Source organism: Mizuhopecten yessoensis, unplaced genomic scaffold (genome assembly GCF_002113885.1).
Source record: "Mizuhopecten yessoensis strain PY_sf001 unplaced genomic scaffold, ASM211388v2 scaffold10941, whole genome shotgun sequence".
Taxonomy (NCBI): Eukaryota; Metazoa; Mollusca; class Bivalvia; order Pectinida; family Pectinidae; genus Mizuhopecten; species Mizuhopecten yessoensis.
The window spans coordinates 256453-275006 of record NW_018408798.1 but is presented as its reverse complement, the minus strand read 5'-3'; the positions used below and the strand labels follow the sequence as shown (position 1 = coordinate 275006).

Below are 18554 nucleotides of genomic sequence, written 5' to 3'. Positions count from 1 at the left end.
CAGTGATAGTTACATAAGTTATCTCCCCCTGCCCCTCTCCATTGCAGTGGTCATATGCTACATCAGTTATCTCCCTCTACCAATTTACATTACAGTGATAGTTAAATAAGTTATCACCCCTTACCCCTCTCCATTAGTGGTCATATGCTACATCAGTTATCTCCATTTACCCATGCATTTTCTTTACAGTGATAGTTACATAAGTTATCTCCCCCTGCCCCTCTCCATTACAGTGATAGTTATATAAGTTTTCTCCCCCTCATCTCCCACTACCTATTTACATTACAGTGATAGTTACATAAGTTATGTCCCCTTACCCCTCTACATTACAGTGATAGTTACATAAGTTATGTCCCCTTACCCCTCTACATTACAGACATAAGTTATGTCCCCTTACCCCTCTACATTTCAGTGATTGCTACATAAGTTATCTCCCCCTAGCCGTCTTCAAAAGTGATTGTTAAATGAATTATCTTTAAACAGCATTTTTCCAGAAAAAGTGACATTCTTATGATATATTTTTCAAAGTAGTAAAGTAGCACTATTGATTGTGTAAATGTTAAGCCAATAACATTTTGATGAGAATTACTCAGCATGACACCAACAAATCAACACGGCCTTAACTAAACAGCGGCAACATTTCAAGTACAAAACAGTTTATTACTGTAGATCTATTTTTGTAAATAGTATTTTAGCAATTTATTTTATAAGAAATTATTCATTCAAGATCTGAGCGCATGAAAGAAATAATCACAGACACATTTTTTGGTTAAATATATTCGAAAAAATACTAATGCAATTGCTTAATTCATGATACTCCCACATTGTGAACAAATGGCAGAAAGTTTGTCTCATTAAAATTATTTGTTACCTAGTCATTCCACATTAGATATTGTTCAACAATGATCCGGTGTGAGGAAAATATTGTGATATATATTATTTATAACCTGCAAAAATTATATTCACAAATGAATGATTTATATTAATCCTATCAATAACAATGTATCTGGTTTACCAAGATAACCCTAGGAGTAGGACCGAAGGAAATGAATTACAAATCTGAATGTTAAAAATCACACTCTGATAAATAACCATCATAACATAAAATAGCCCAGAAGTATTGGTGCCGAGTGGAGACCATCATCAAGTCTGGAAAGCACTTTTTCTAGGTTGTACCAATAAATCATATAATTTTGCTTCTAGCGAATCTCTTTATGCATATTTCCCACAAACCAGCACAATTCATAAACCATTAAATCCCCCCACCTCAATCAACATTACTGTCCTTTCTCAAGATTTTACCATAAAATTGCTCAAAATGTTATAAAATTGCCATGGATACCAGTTGTGTTTATGGCTGAAGATAATGTTTTAATGAAGGTAAATGTCATTCCTAGTGATGAGACAAATTATCCCCTGTCCGTCAGATAGGCCTTCCTTCCTAGTAGTCCTAACTAAATGTCATTCCTAGTGATGAGACACTTGATAGGCCTTCCTTCCTAGTAGACATTCCCCTGGGACATTGGTCGAGAATTTAAGCAACATTAAACAACAACAGGGTTTCATCAAAGGATCTCTGAAGAGTCCTAACTAAATGTCACTGATAGAAAGTTAAATGCAAAATGAAACGAATGCTAATAATTGTTTTCTCTTTCATTTTGAATAATGAAATAGATTTTAGATGTCCCATGCATGCTCAGTTTCTCTAGCTTCATTGTCCAATAATTGCCAATGGGTTTTATTATTTGTCACATTCCCAGCCTCTGTATAACTTAAGGTAATGTGCATGTAGATAATGACAATCAGATGATGTGCTAAGATTAGTCCTAGTTAAAATTTGTGTCTGTCAAAACACTGTAGTGTAATATACATTGTATTATGAAAATGTTACACTTTTCAAAACACAGTGATTTAATACTTTCGACTCCAGTTGATTGCAAGAAAGAAATTCATATTTTCTGTCTCCCCTGCCCCCTCTATCTGAACATCCACATTTCCTCTATTTCCTCTATCTGCCCATAATCCTCATAAGGGTAATATAATTAGCCCCCCCCCCCCCCTATCCTATTCAGATTTTTAAAAAGAGGTAACATTTAAAATGATATGGCTATACAAATAGCTAGTATTAACAAATGATCTATGCTCACTGCACTAATGTGACAAAGCTACTGTAGAGGGGTGTAATGCTCATGAAACTTCTGTAGATTTATTCTTGGGTAGCAAATCACATTCTGTGGTAAGAATAGCTCTTCAGAGCTTATGTTTCATATGTTACATATATACGACAAAAAATAACGTTTCTTGTATCCCCAGATAATACATGTAGTCAGCAACACCTTCAATAATATCTTAACCAAAATGGCACGTAATCACAAGGGTTTGTATTATGAAAGCTCTTTGATACAGTAACGGGTTTCAGCTTTTATCCACATTTACCAGGGATGAGTATCTAAATGTTTTTCGATCCCTTCAGGAAAATTCCAACTTAATTGTGTGTAGTACTGCAGTAACACTGGCGCTAACAACCTCAAAGTAATGATATAACTACTTACCTTCATTATCCATCATGTAATACTTACTAGTCAGGTTAAACAAATCTGCTACCCTCATCTCTCCCTGTATACTGGTGAGTTACTTTATTGATCCCTATCGGTGTATTATAGGTAAAACAGTTATACCAAACATCCGTAGACCATCACACCATAGGACATGTATGTCATACAGAAATATGCTGTTCTAGTACAGTCTAGGAGCTGGTACAGTAAGGGAGTAACAGGGAGCAGCAATATCACACCATAGGACATGTATGTCATACAGAAATATGCTGTTCTAGTACAGTCTAGGAGCTGGTACAGTAAGGGAGTAACAGGGACCAGCAATATCACACCATAGGACATGTATGTCATACAGAAATATGCTGTTCTAGTACAGTCTAGGAGCTGGTACAGTAAGGGAGTAACAGGGACCAGCCATATCTCACCATAGGACATGTATGTCATACAGAAATATGCTGTTCTAGTACAGTCTAGGAGCTGGTACAGTAAGGGAGTAACAGGGACCAGCCATATCTCACCATAGGACATGTATGTCATACAGAAATATGCTGTTCTAGTACAGTCTAGGAGCTGGTACAGTAAGGGAGTAACAGGGACCAGCCATATCTCACCATAGGACATGTATGTCATACAGAAATATGCTGTTCTAGTACAGTCTAGGAGCTGGTACAGTAAGGGAGTAACAGGGACCAGCCATATCTCACCATAGGACATGTATGTCATACAGAAATATGCTGTTCTAGTACAGTCTAGGAGCTGGTACAGTAAGGGAGTAACAGGGACCAGCCATATCTCACCATAGGACATGTATGTCATACAGAAATATGCTGTTCTAGTACAGTCTAGGAGCTGGTACAGTAAGGGAGTAACAGGGACCAGCCATATCTCACCATAGGACATGTATGTCATACAGAAATATGCTGTTCTAGTACAGTCTAGGAGCTGGTACAGTAAGGGAGTAACAGGGACCAGCCATATCTCACCATAGGACATGTATGTCATACAGAAATATGCTGTTCTAGTACAGTCTAGGAGCTGGTACAGTAAGGGAGTAACAGGGACCAGCCATATCTCACCATAGGACATGTATGTCATACAGAAATATGCTGTTCTAGTACAGTCTAGGAGCTGGTACAGTAAGGGAGTAACAGGGACCAGCCATATCTCACCATAGGACATGTATGTCATACAGAAATATGCTGTTCTAGTACAGTCTAGGAGCTGGTACAGTAAGGGAGTAACAGGGACCAGCCATATCTCACCATAGGACATGTATGTCATACAGAAATATGCTGTTCTAGTACAGTCTAGGAGCTGGTACAGTAAGGGAGTAACAGGGACCAGCCATATCTCACCATAGGACATGTATGTCATACAGAAATATGCTGTTCTAGTACAGTCTAGGAGCTGGTACAGTAAGGGAGTAACAGGGACCAGCCATATCTCACCATAGGACATGTATGTCATACAGAAATATGCTGTTCTAGTACAGTCTAGGAGCTGGTACAGTAAGGGAGTAACAGGGACCAGCCATATCTCACCATAGGACATGTATGTCATACAGAAATATGCTGTTCTAGTACAGTCTAGGAGCTGGTACAGTAAGGGAGTAACAGGGACCAGCCATATCTCACCATAGGACATGTATGTCATACAGAAATATGCTGTTCTAGTACAGTCTAGGAGCTGGTACAGTAAGGGAGTAACAGGGACCAGCCATATCTCACCATAGGACATGTATGTCATACAGAAATATGCTGTTCTAGTACAGTCTAGGAGCTGGTACAGTAAGGGAGTAACAGGGACCAGCCATATCTCACCATAGGACATGTATGTCATACAGAAATATGCTGTTCTAGTACAGTCTAGGAGCTGGTACAGTAAGGGAGTAACAGGGACCAGCCATATCTCACCATAGGACATGTATGTCATACAGAAATATGCTGTTCTAGTACAGTCTAGGAGCTGGTACAGTAAGGGAGTAACAGGGACCAGCCATATCTCACCATAGGACATGTATGTCATACAGAAATATGCTGTTCTAGTACAGTCTAGGAGCTGGTACAGTAAGGGAGTAACAGGGACCAGCCATATCTCACCATAGGACATGTATGTCATACAGAAATATGCTGTTCTAGTACAGTCTAGGAGCTGGTACAGTAAGGGAGTAACAGGGACCAGCCATATCTCACCATAGGACATGTATGTCATACAGAAATATGCTGTTCTAGTACAGTCTAGGAGCTGGTACAGTAAGGGAGTAACAGGGACCAGCCATATCTCACCATAGGACATGTATGTCATACAGAAATATGCTGTTCTAGTACAGTCTAGGAGCTGGTACAGTAAGGGAGTAACAGGGACCAGCCATATCTCACCATAGGACATGTATGTCATACAGAAATATGCTGTTCTAGTACAGTCTAGGAGCTGGTACAGTAAGGGAGTAACAGGGACCAGCCATATCTCACCATAGGACATGTATGTCATACAGAAATATGCTGTTCTAGTACAGTCTAGGAGCTGGTACAGTAAGGGAGTAACAGGGACCAGCCATATCTCACCATAGGACATGTATGTCATACAGAAATATGCTGTTCTAGTACAGTCTAGGAGCTGGTACAGTAAGGGAGTAACAGGGACCAGCCATATCTCACCATAGGACATGTATGTCATACAGAAATATGCTGTTCTAGTACAGTCTAGGAGCTGGTACAGTAAGGGAGTAACAGGGACCAGCCATATCTCACCATAGGACATGTATGTCATACAGAAATATGCTGTTCTAGTACAGTCTAGGAGCTGGTACAGTAAGGGAGTAACAGGGACCAGCCATATCTCACCATAGGACATGTATGTCATACAGAAATATGCTGTTCTAGTACAGTCTAGGAGCTGGTACAGTAAGGGAGTAACAGGGACCAGCCATATCTCACCATAGGACATGTATGTCATACAGAAATATGCTGTTCTAGTACAGTCTAGGAGCTGGTACAGTAAGGGAGTAACAGGGACCAGCCATATCTCACCATAGGACATGTATGTCATACAGAAATATGCTGTTCTAGTACAGTCTAGGAGCTGGTACAGTAAGGGAGTAACAGGGACCAGCCATATCTCACCATAGGACATGTATGTCATACAGAAATATGCTGTTCTAGTACAGTCTAGGAGCTGGTACAGTAAGGGAGTAACAGGGACCAGCCATATCTCACCATAGGACATGTATGTCATACAGAAATATGCTGTTCTAGTACAGTCTAGGAGCTGGTACAGTAAGGGAGTAACAGGGACCAGCCATATCTCACCATAGGACATGTATGTCATACAGAAATATGCTGTTCTAGTACAGTCTAGGAGCTGGTACAGTAAGGGAGTAACAGGGACCAGCCATATCTCACCATAGGACATGTATGTCATACAGAAATATGCTGTTCTAGTACAGTCTAGGAGCTGGTACAGTAAGGGAGTAACAGGGACCAGCCATATCTCACCATAGGACATGTATGTCATACAGAAATATGCTGTTCTAGTACAGTCTAGGAGCTGGTACAGTAAGGGAGTAACAGGGACCAGCCATATCTCACCATAGGACATGTATGTCATACAGAAATATGCTGTTCTAGTACAGTCTAGGAGCTGGTACAGTAAGGGAGTAACAGGGACCAGCCATATCTCACCATAGGACATGTATGTCATACAGAAATATGCTGTTCTAGTACAGTCTAGGAGCTGGTACAGTAAGGGAGTAACAGGGACCAGCCATATCTCACCATAGGACATGTATGTCATACAGAAATATGCTGTTCTAGTACAGTCTAGGAGCTGGTACAGTAAGGGAGTAACAGGGACCAGCCATATCTCACCATAGGACATGTATGTCATACAGAAATATGCTGTTCTAGTACAGTCTAGGAGCTGGTACAGTAAGGGAGTAACAGGGACCAGCCATATCTCACCATAGGACATGTATGTCATACAGAAATATGCTGTTCTAGTACAGTCTAGGAGCTGGTACAGTAAGGGAGTAACAGGGACCAGCCATATCTCACCATAGGACATGTATGTCATACAGAAATATGCTGTTCTAGTACAGTCTAGGAGCTGGTACAGTAAGGGAGTAACAGGGACCAGCCATATCTCACCATAGGACATGTATGTCATACAGAAATATGCTGTTCTAGTACAGTCTAGGAGCTGGTACAGTAAGGGAGTAACAGGGACCAGCCATATCTCACCATAGGACATGTATGTCATACAGAAATATGCTGTTCTAGTACAGTCTAGGAGCTGGTACAGTAAGGGAGTAACAGGGACCAGCCATATCTCACCATAGGACATGTATGTCATACAGAAATATGCTGTTCTAGTACAGTCTAGGAGCTGGTACAGTAAGGGAGTAACAGGGACCAGCCATATCTCACCATAGGACATGTATGTCATACAGAAATATGCTGTTCTAGTACAGTCTAGGAGCTGGTACAGTAAGGGAGTAACAGGGACCAGCCATATCTCACCATAGGACATGTATGTCATACAGAAATATGCTGTTCTAGTACAGTCTAGGAGCTGGTACAGTAAGGGAGTAACAGGGACCAGCCATATCTCACCATAGGACATGTATGTCATACAGAAATATGCTGTTCTAGTACAGTCTAGGAGCTGGTACAGTAAGGGAGTAACAGGGACCAGCCATATCTCACCATAGGACATGTATGTCATACAGAAATATGCTGTTCTAGTACAGTCTAGGAGCTGGTACAGTAAGGGAGTAACAGGGACCAGCCATATCTCACCATAGGACATGTATGTCATACAGAAATATGCTGTTCTAGTACAGTCTAGGAGCTGGTACAGTAAGGGAGTAACAGGGACCAGCCATATCTCACCATAGGACATGTATGTCATACAGAAATATGCTGTTCTAGTACAGTCTAGGAGCTGGTACAGTAAGGGAGTAACAGGGACCAGCCATATCTCACCATAGGACATGTATGTCATACAGAAATATGCTGTTCTAGTACAGTCTAGGAGCTGGTACAGTAAGGGAGTAACAGGGACCAGCCATATCTCACCATAGGACATGTATGTCATACAGAAATATGCTGTTCTAGTACAGTCTAGGAGCTGGTACAGTAAGGGAGTAACAGGGACCAGCCATATCTCACCATAGGACATGTATGTCATACAGAAATATGCTGTTCTAGTACAGTCTAGGAGCTGGTACAGTAAGGGAGTAACAGGGACCAGCCATATCTCACCATAGGACATGTATGTCATACAGAAATATGCTGTTCTAGTACAGTCTAGGAGCTGGTACAGTAAGGGAGTAACAGGGACCAGCCATATCTCACCATAGGACATGTATGTCATACAGAAATATGCTGTTCTAGTACAGTCTAGGAGCTGGTACAGTAAGGGAGTAACAGGGACCAGCCATATCTCACCATAGGACATGTATGTCATACAGAAATATGCTGTTCTAGTACAGTCTAGGAGCTGGTACAGTAAGGGAGTAACAGGGACCAGCCATATCTCACCATAGGACATGTATGTCATACAGAAATATGCTGTTCTAGTACAGTCTAGGAGCTGGTACAGTAAGGGAGTAACAGGGACCAGCCATATCACACCATAGGACATGTATGTCATACAGAAATATGCTGTTCTAGTACAGTGTAGGAGCTGGTACAGTAAGGGAGTAACAGGGACCAGCCATATCTCACCATAGGACATGTATGTCATACAGAAATATGCTGTTCTAGTACAGTCTAGGAGCTGGAACAGTAAGGGAATATCAGGGAGCAGCCATATCACACCATAGGACATGTATGTTATACAGAAATATGCTGTTCTAGTACAGTCTAGGAGCTGGTACAGTAAGGGAATATCAGGGAGCAGCCATATCTCACCATAGGACATGTATGTTTATACAGAAATATGCTGTTCTAGTACTGTGTAGGAGCTGGTACAGTAAGGGAGTAATAGGGACCAGCCATATCACACCATAGGAAATGTATGTCATACAGAAATATGCTGTTCTAGTACTGTGTAGGAGCTGGTACAGTAGGGGAGAAATAGGGACCAGCCATATCACACCATAGGAAATGTATGTCATACAGAAATATGCTGTTCTAGTACAGTCTAGGAGCTGGTACAGTAAGGGAGTAACAGGGACAGCCATATCTCACCATAGCACATATATGTCATACAGAAACATGTTCTAGTACAGTCTAGGAGCTGATACGGTAAGGGAGTAACAGGGAGCAGCAATATCACACCATAGGACATGTATGTCATACAGAAACATGCTGTTTTAGTACAGTCTAGGAGCTGGTACAGTAAGGGAGTAACAGGGACCAGCCATATCACGCCATAGGACATGTATGTCATATAGTAACATGTTCTAGTACAGTCTAGGAGCTGGTAAAGAAAGGGAGTAACAGGGCCCAGCCATATCTCACCATAGGACATGTATGTTTATACAGAAATATGCTGTTCTAGTACAGTGTAGGAGCTGGTACGGTAAGGGAGTAACAGGGAACAGCAATATCACACCATAGGACATGTATGTCATATAGAAACATGTTCTAGTACAGTCTAGTAGCTGGTACGGTAAGGGAGTAACAGGGAACAGCAATATCACACCATAGGACATGTGTGTCATATAGAAACATGTTCTAGTACAGTCTAGTAGCGGGTACGGTAAGGGAGAAACAGGGACCAGCCATATCACACCATAGGACATGTATGTCATACAGAAATATGCTGTTCTAGTACAGTCTACAGAGCTGATGTTCTGTTTAGACAGGTGTCACTGTGATGTTCTGTTTAGACAGGTATCACTGTGATATTCTGTTTAGACAGGTGTCACTGTGATGTTCTGTTTAGACAGGTGTCACTGTGATGTTCCGTTTAGACAAGTATCACTGTGATGTGATGTTTAGACAGGTGTCATTGTGGTGTTCTGTTTAGACATGTGTCACTGCATTGTTTTGTTTAAATAGGTGTCCATCTGTTACCTTGTTAAGACAGGTGTCACTATGTTCTTATGTTTAGACAAGTTTCAATTCAATAAGAATGAATTAATACAGGTATGGAATTAAATCTGTGATCTATGGAGGTAAACAAAGGTCAAATGTGTATGACAAGGTGAATACGTCAGTGCTCTATATCTGACAAATCACTTTCTCTCTGCACTTCCCAATGAGTGGAGTTATTGTAATTACAATGCCAGTACTCATGATTAGAGATTAATGTTTCAAACACACACTCTACATGAAGCCAGACTCCATGGAAAACAAATCTGATCTGACAGCTGAACTGTAAGGCCAAGCTCCAGAGAGAGAACATATCACAAATCATCCATCATATTGTCGCATGCTGCAGTTCTGGACAGTGGTGGACAAGAAAAAAGAATGGTCAACATGTCGGTCTGAACGTAGTGGCCGTGACAATCAGGTCAGTAATCCTGAGATGAACTTAAGGTTGATAAACATGGAATCCACTACCCAGTCAGTGGCTACAAGCTATAGAACACATTGTTGGTTATAAAGTATAGCTTCCTCTTTGTCCACTCAGCTTTACAATTATAATGAAAATACTCATCATCTAACAGTGCTTAGCAACATATGGATCTTGAATCTATAATCTTGTAAAGAATTCACTGATTACATAAATTTGAAGAAAAAAATGTTCGAAAGAGGGGTTTTAGAAACCCCTGGGAAACCCCCAACTCCCCACTTGCCTACCCAGCCACTGTATGCTGCATGTAGCAAGACCATAACAATAGTGTAACAGAATCACTTTTGTGGGAAGTGGACGAGTTACAGAGCTGACCTAATGGACTGTACAAGAGACTCCATGGAAGCTGAGACAGCCTGGTTCTTTCATGATTAGACCGGCACTAATTTCATTATCTGTTAGCTGGTAAATTAAAGACAAACGAACCAGATCAGTGCAGTGGTAAGTGGTCATTTCAGCTCATTGAAGGTTCGTTACAGCCACTTGATGACAAAGCAGAACTGAAGAGCTTTACAAGGATTTGTCAAGGGTAAAGTATACTAAATCTTCAGGTCATATCAGCAAAATATGTGGAATGTAAGAAAAATGTACAAACAAAAAACAAACAAACTTAATTACATTATTTGGTTAAAGAACTGTTGATATATGGAACAGTCCTCCTGAGACAGTCATACAGGCTCAACAGCTAAATACTTTGAAATTATTTTGGACAATCATTGGAAACATTTTGACCTGAACTATACCCCTGGACATGAAAGAGTATTTTTGTCTAACTCTGGTCACCAAAATGTATTCAGAAACAAAAACACAAACCAGTCAGCAACATTTAGCAAACCCTATTTTGACAAACGTTTTGTATCGAAAATTAATCCCATATCTTGCTGATTAATCAGTTATTACGTTTTATTTTTCAGCATAATCATGTCAACAGCTCTGGTATTGGAACATTGACATTTGTTTTTAAACTTTGTGACATCACATCCTTATTGGGCCTATGTGACGTTATGCATATGAACTATAGTGAGATTTCTTTAACCCCTCCCTTTCCCTCTGGTCAGTTCTATCAAACAAAGACAGGCATGTGAGAAAAACGTCATTACTGTCAGAAGGAATATTTGACCCAGCCAAACAGAAGGGCGTAATGTATTTAATAATCCAGTCATGCGGTATCGGTGTGTGGGTATATACCAGTCTCTTAATGACACTCGACATCTGTTAATCTAGCTGATGGTATTTACATGTAACTGCCCAGGAAACCAATGAGACAGCATGTCAAGGAACTTCATTAGATGGTAATTATAAATATATGTTACCCATAGACTTCAACATCTGAAAGCAATGGCATTGGCTACATCTTAGTAGCAGCTGATGTGAACATTTGCTTCAGATCATGATCCAAATGATTCTTGACTGTCATAGGCAATTTAATGTAAAGTGCAAAGTATCCTTATGCAACTAATTTGCCATATCCATCTACGAGAATGTTTCCTCAAATTAACTTTTCTTTGAGCAGACGGATCCTTTTATATTGGAACTCCTTTATCAGGAGAAGACAGATTGAGAAATCTCTATGTACAAATAAAAGTACAGTTTTAAGCTGCAATCGGTAGCCTAAGCCGTCATCAGCCTCCAACAATAATCACGCATTATTACTTCTTTGCCATATATATATGATATAAATTCAATATTGTATAATTAAATTCTGAGGATATTGATTTGGAAACATATAATAAGATCAATAAAAACAAACAAATGAAAGAATCTTGCACTAAGGTAGATCATAATTAAACAGCTTCAACTCATTGATGAGATATGGAAATAACTTATTAACAGGGTAACATGTTGGTAACAGTAATACCTTATTGACAGGGTTACATGTTGGAAACAGTGATGCCTTATTGACAGGGTTACATGTTGGTAACTGAGTTATAACTAAATGACAGGGATACAAGTTGGTACTTTTTATAGTGATAACTAGATGACAGGGTTACAAGTTGGTACTTTTTACAGTGATAACTAAATGACAGGGTTACATGTTGGGAACAGTGATAACTAATAATAAATAACTGCTACAAGTAAATACAAATTTGGACTAAATGTACATGGATTTAGCATCTTGAAATACTTAATAATTGGAACCAGTACACAAGTCCTCTTTATATATATGTTAGTATATAATTGGTAACATTTTTTTGCCAAATCATAAAATCTTATTTCGTGAATATAACTGAACCAGATCCTAGTCATATTTACAAAACTTTTCACGTTCTCTAAAAAATGATTCAAAATATCATTGCCACAACAACTTACTTTGTAACAACAATATCCTGAAAACAACATTGAACAGCATTAACTGAAACAATATCTCGCCCATGCTATATAAATATCTCTTCAGCTATGTTTCCTCCTCATCTTCATTAAGTGACAGGACCAGGGGAAAATTAGGTTTGGGAATAGGCCATTACAAAAATCTCAGCCCCCTAGCTTTCCTTCAACAATCAATTCTTATGGCTTAACGAAATTGAGATTTATGGCTATAGTACTAGGGTTTTGAGCCCCCAAAGCCATTACTGTAGAATATAGCTGCCTCTAATTAGTTACTGGGAACAAATCAATGCTTCGTTTTATAAGGTCACGTATCACATCAGTCTCAACTTTCTCTTTTAATACCAAAACGGAAATTATCAGCTTTTATTATGACAATGTGACAACGTGAAATTTAGTGAGGGAAATAGAGACAGCTTGACATACAACGATATGTGTATACTCTGTGTATACTCTGTGTATACTCTGTGTATACCCTGTGTGTACTCGACAAACTACGATATGTGTATACTCTGTGTGTACCCTGTGTGTACTTGACATACTACAATGTGTATACTCTGTGTGTACTCGACAAACTACGATATGTGTATACCCTGTGTGTACTCGACATACTACAATGTGTATACCCTGTGTGTACTCGACATACTATACTCTGTGTATACCCTGTGTGTACTCGACATACTATAATATGTGTATACCCTGTGAGTACTCGACATACTATAATATGTGTATACCCTGTGTTTACTCGACATACTACAATGTGTATACCCTGTGTGTCCTCGACATACTATAATATGTGTATACCCTGTGAGTACTCGACATACTATAATATGTGTATACCCTGTGAGTACTCGACATACTATAATATGTGTATACCCTGTGTTTACTCGACATACTACAATGTGTATACCCTGTGTGTCCTCGACATACTATAATATGTGTATACCCTGTGTGTCCCCGACATACTATAATATGTGTATACCCTGTGTGTACTCGACATACCACAATGTGTACTCGACATACTATAATATGTGTATACACTGTGTGTACCCGACATACTATAATATGTGTATCCCCTGTGTGTACCCGACATACTATAATATGTGAATACCCTGTGTGTACTCGACATACTATAATATGCGTATACCCTGTGTGTACTCGACATACTACAATATGTGTATACCCTGTGTGTACTCGACATACCACAATGTGTACTCGACATACTATAATATGTGTATATCCTGTGTGTACTCGACATACTATAATATGTGTATCCCCTGTGTGTACCCGACATACTATAATATGTGTATACCCTGTGTGTCCCCGACATACTATAATATGTGTATACCCTGTGTGTACTCGACATACTACAATGTGTATACCCTGTGTGTACTCGATATACTATAATATGTGTATATCCTGTGTGTACTCGACATACTATAATATGTGTATACCCTGTGTGTACCCGACATACTATAATATGTGTATACCCTGTGTGTACTCGACATACTACAATATGTGTATACACTGTGTGACATACTTTAACATTATGAATTCAGATTCTGAGTGTATTTAATATTTCATAGATAATAGACAACTAAAAAAATAAAAACCTTGACAATACTGTTTGTAATTTTCCATAAATTTAAAGAAATTATTTTAAAACACCAAATTTGTATTAGCACCATTTAAATGATTTTTTTGGGGTAAACAGTTTTGAACATTTAGAGTCTGTTTCTCTAACAGGTAAAACCTGTGTGGGTTTATATGACCATATAATCTACACCACAAACTGTGCAGCAAGCATATAAACAATTCAGATAGCAGCACTCAATCTGACCCACAGTCAATAAATTATGACAGTCAAATATATTCACCATCATGTTTACCCCACACTTTATTTATCCATAAAACTACTAATCAAATGTTTCAAGGGCAACAGATTTTTAAGTACTACACACATAGGTCTTTTGGCTGATATGTGTAACCAGATGAGCATGTTCCAGTAAGCTGTATATTGAAATGAAACGTATTCATGACAAACAACTAGAAAAGTCAGACTATGAAAAATGTAGTCCTAAAATAATTAATTAATGTTTACTTAATTAAAACATTTTGATCAGATTTTTATAAAATTATTTTATTGCCTTCAAAATGCTGTTTTGCAAATGAATCGGTTTAAAAAAATAAATATGCAATATTGCCTTTTTTCCATTTATGTCATTAAATTGGATTTGATCCAAATGTAAATCAAGGCCAATCCGATTAGTGGCTAATCACAAGCTTAATGCTATTTGAATCGAGTGTAGGTGATAATCCATGCTGACCGAGTTCCCATACTTATTCCCCTATAACATGTGTCAGAGTCATGAAGTTACAGATATATTATCATAGATAACTATGCTGCTAAGTTTCTTGTTCATCGGAAAATTAAATACTTGATATTGATCTCTCGAAAGCAGAAAAAGATTTTAAGAAAAAATAAACATTTACTCACGTTACGTGGAAATGACGATGCTTCCAAACTAATGGCAGCCAATCAAGATCTACGTCCTAATTTTGTACAAGCTTGTCAGAAACACAAGTAAACACATTCCCTCGTCATAGTTTACATGTAACTTCTCGAGGCATGACGTGAACAGAGCTGATGATAAGTGGTGTAAGTTTACAGACATTATCAGGCAGGTCTATCAACTAATAATAGCTCAGTTTCCATTTCCAAGCTTTGTACATACTATATATGAGTGTTGATTACTTACAAACAATTCACAGCTGAAACTGTCAGCATCAATTTACTCTGTTAGAAGGGCGATGGAGTTACCTCCCTTACATCACACCATAGTGATTCAGTATCGTTTCTGACCCTGTCTATAGTGACATACCATAGTGATTCAGTATTGTTTCTTACCCTGTCTATAGTGACATACCATAGTGATTTAGTATCGTTTCTGACCCTGTCTATAGTGACATACCATAGTGATTCAGTATTGTTTCTGACGCTGTCTATAGTGACATACCATAGTGATTCAGTATCGTTTCTGACCCTGTCTATGCTGACATACCATAGTGATTCAGTATCGTTTCTGACCCTGTCTATAGTGATATACCATAGTGATTCAGTATCGTTTCTGACCCTGTCTATGCTGACATACCATAGTGATTCAGTATTGTTTCTGACCCTGTCTATAGTGACATACCATAGTGATTCAGTATTGTTTCTGACGCTGTCTATAGTGACATACCATAGTGATTCAGTATCGTTTCTGACCCTGTCTATAGTGACATACCATAGTGATTCAGTATCGTTTCTTACCTTGTCCATAAAAGTCACCTATCATGAACAAGAATATTTCTATAGACACACAGTAATTTGTTAAGAAATTACTTGAACTGTTCATTCAATCCATTAACTCCATTACCAGAGAGATACAACAGTTTTTCAGTTTATCACAAAGCTGTCACTCAAATAATTACTGAATGTAAAATTTTGTTGTTGTTTTATAATTATGGGAAATCCAGAGCCAGGCTTTATTTCTGTGAACTAAGTTTTGACTTTCTGATGACTGTATAGACAATTCTAGTGAGGTTTGGTATAGCCGAATGTCTAGGACAACAATTCCTGCCACATGTCAGGATAATTTTGAGACTTTTATTTTCAACCTTTATTTTACGGATGCCTTACCATTAACACATGTTGAATTTAGAATATGATAACCCTTTTTTCAATAAGGTGCAATAGTATTAATCAAATGGTACGAAGGTTGAGACTTTTGCAAAACTGTACAAAAATGTTTGGATGTTTAATTTTTCCCGATCTCTTCTTTAAAATAACAAAAGAAAAAAATAGCATTACACAGAAAAAAACCCTATATATACAATGTATAACAAAGAAGACACTTACCTGCGTTGTCTTTGTACGGTGCTGTCCCATCTATTACGGATCCAACATATATTTCCTCGTGTCTCGTTGTGTCCTCCAATGACAGTACACACTTATCACCTGGGAGAGGTCAGCGTACAAAGGTCAGGGGTCAAATAGCACAAGTCACTGACCACCCTTCAAACAACATATAAAGTTCACTTTTCGCTTTTGGATTACTGCACTTTCAATAAATCCTGATCACAAACACGTTTGTCTGAGTGACCTTTCCACCTGGTTTTCCTTGGACTTTCATTTTGCTTCACTTTTTGCATTCATGTTTGTTTCTTTACTAATACGCTTCCCTTTTAGGGGATTGTCCTTTCCATTTTTGCATGAATGTTTACACTTTATTTTGTTACATGTTTTCCTTTTGGTGATTATCCTCCCCGAATATTAAGCATTCCACTCACCAGTAAAGCAATGATCTAGATGATTCAAGGTCACCTCCCTACAGAGACAGCCATTATCATTCACATAACTTTCCTTTACCCGACTCCACAATTCCGCTACGAACGATGAACAACACACCGGTAGGCAAGTCAAAAATAGGTTTTTGTGATGTTCCTGTCATGCCTTATCCAATCTTTTTGCTAGAATATCATGTACAGTGTACTTCTGTATCCATTTCTACCTGTACGGCTCCTAAGATTTTGATCTTAAAGAGTCGTCGCTTGGCATCTCCCCATGTCTCTACTCAGATAGAGAGCTGTTCCTTCATGGAGGTGATGTTGAAAACCTGTGCTGCGCTTTTTATTTTTCATTTCTGTTTAATGAAACTCGTTTTTTGTCCTTATTATCGTGACAACAAAACTGAATTTAATTCCTCCTTCAGGCAAAAAATCGCTGAGAACCTTCCCAACTGAAGCACACATTTCTCCGAGTACGTGTTTTTATTACACCGGAATCTTGACCTGGAAATCGATTGTTTGACACTATTTTTTTTATTGATTGATTATCGTTAAATCTCCGACATTCTCCGACCTGGGCCTTTATACACTTCATCACACTTACCAGTGAATTCTCACGTCATTTATGTTCTAGAACAGAATCAGTAGGATCCAATTTGTTTTTGATAACTGATATTTTCTGATGAATTCATCCCTTTCACACAGAATTTTCTGTTTGAAATATGTTTTATGCTTTTGGAATATTTCAGAATCTCCCCAAAACAAACAAGTAAACCTTAACAAATAATTCAACACATCAGGGTCTTAAGTACCACATTACGGTACAGAAATGAGGGTCTTAAGTACCACATTACGGTACAGTGGCCTGTAAGGGTCTTAAGTACCACATTACGGTACAGAAATGTCCTCTGTGGCCTGCTTTTATATTTCAGTCTATTCCAATTATCATACTTGCCAACTCTCCCTATGTAGGAGGGAGACTCCCGATTTTAGACCCTTAAATTTAGTATTTTAGACCAGTGACTTTGCTAACCTATTCCTGTTTTCTAAGATCTTATGATGGCACCTGAATGACCAACATTTTATTTATGTTTTAATTTTGAGTATACCGAATGTCTCCCATGAAAATTTAAAAAGGTGGCAAGTATAAATTATGTAAAAGTGGAAAAGAATTTTAAAAGATTTTAAGTAGAGTATCTGTATTAAATTGTGGGTACATTCTACAAACAGTAATAGCTGTGAGAGTGTGTCATCTTCCCTCCACTTAACACAGGAAAACTACTACTACTATGTAAGGGAGATAACTCTTACCACCTTATACCATAATATGACTGAGGCTGCTTCATCGCATTGAGATATTTCCACCAGTTGGTCCATGAAGGCGTGTTTGGTGCCAGATGGTACCAATTATCTTACAAAGCAATCAATGTAGTAATTATTCTAACTTTTATGCTGATACATTGAAAACACTGTTTTTGAGAACTAAAATTTGCACTATAAATTTGAGGTTTCTCTTGTGAAACCAATTTCTATTATAAATACTTACCCCAGTCATTATAATGCATATTCCAACCTTACTTGGCTCTTTACATACGTAAATAAAGAATTTTTCCCCCCATGGGGAACCCCTGGGAAACCCACCAATCAGACGGCAGTATTCACGCACGTGATTTAAGACACGAAGCCATGCTTCCCACTTCATAATTCCAAAGCCCAAAAAAGTGAGAGCCAAGGAGACAAGGGGAGGCTGGGAGGGAACTCACCTAATGACTGTGGTAAGTATTTATAATAGAAATTGGTTTCACAAGAGAAACCTCAATT

At 38.6% G+C, this 18554-nt stretch overlaps 1 protein-coding gene across 10 annotated transcripts in view; it reads right to left on the bottom strand.

The window, feature by feature from the left end:
* The window catches only part of LOC110463904 (cAMP-specific 3',5'-cyclic phosphodiesterase 4C-like), a 382464-nt gene that overhangs the window by 129124 nt on the left and 234786 nt on the right, over positions 1 to 18554 (bottom strand). The window contains exon 1 of one of the 10 annotated variants that reach the window (XM_021518839.1): positions 14902 to 14963. The exons of the other annotated variants lie outside the window; for them this stretch is intronic. The gene's annotated coding sequence lies outside the window, so the exon portion shown is untranslated. Of the gene's footprint in view, positions 1 to 14901; positions 14964 to 18554 lie in introns of those variants that run through there. 10 annotated transcript variants of the gene reach the window in all.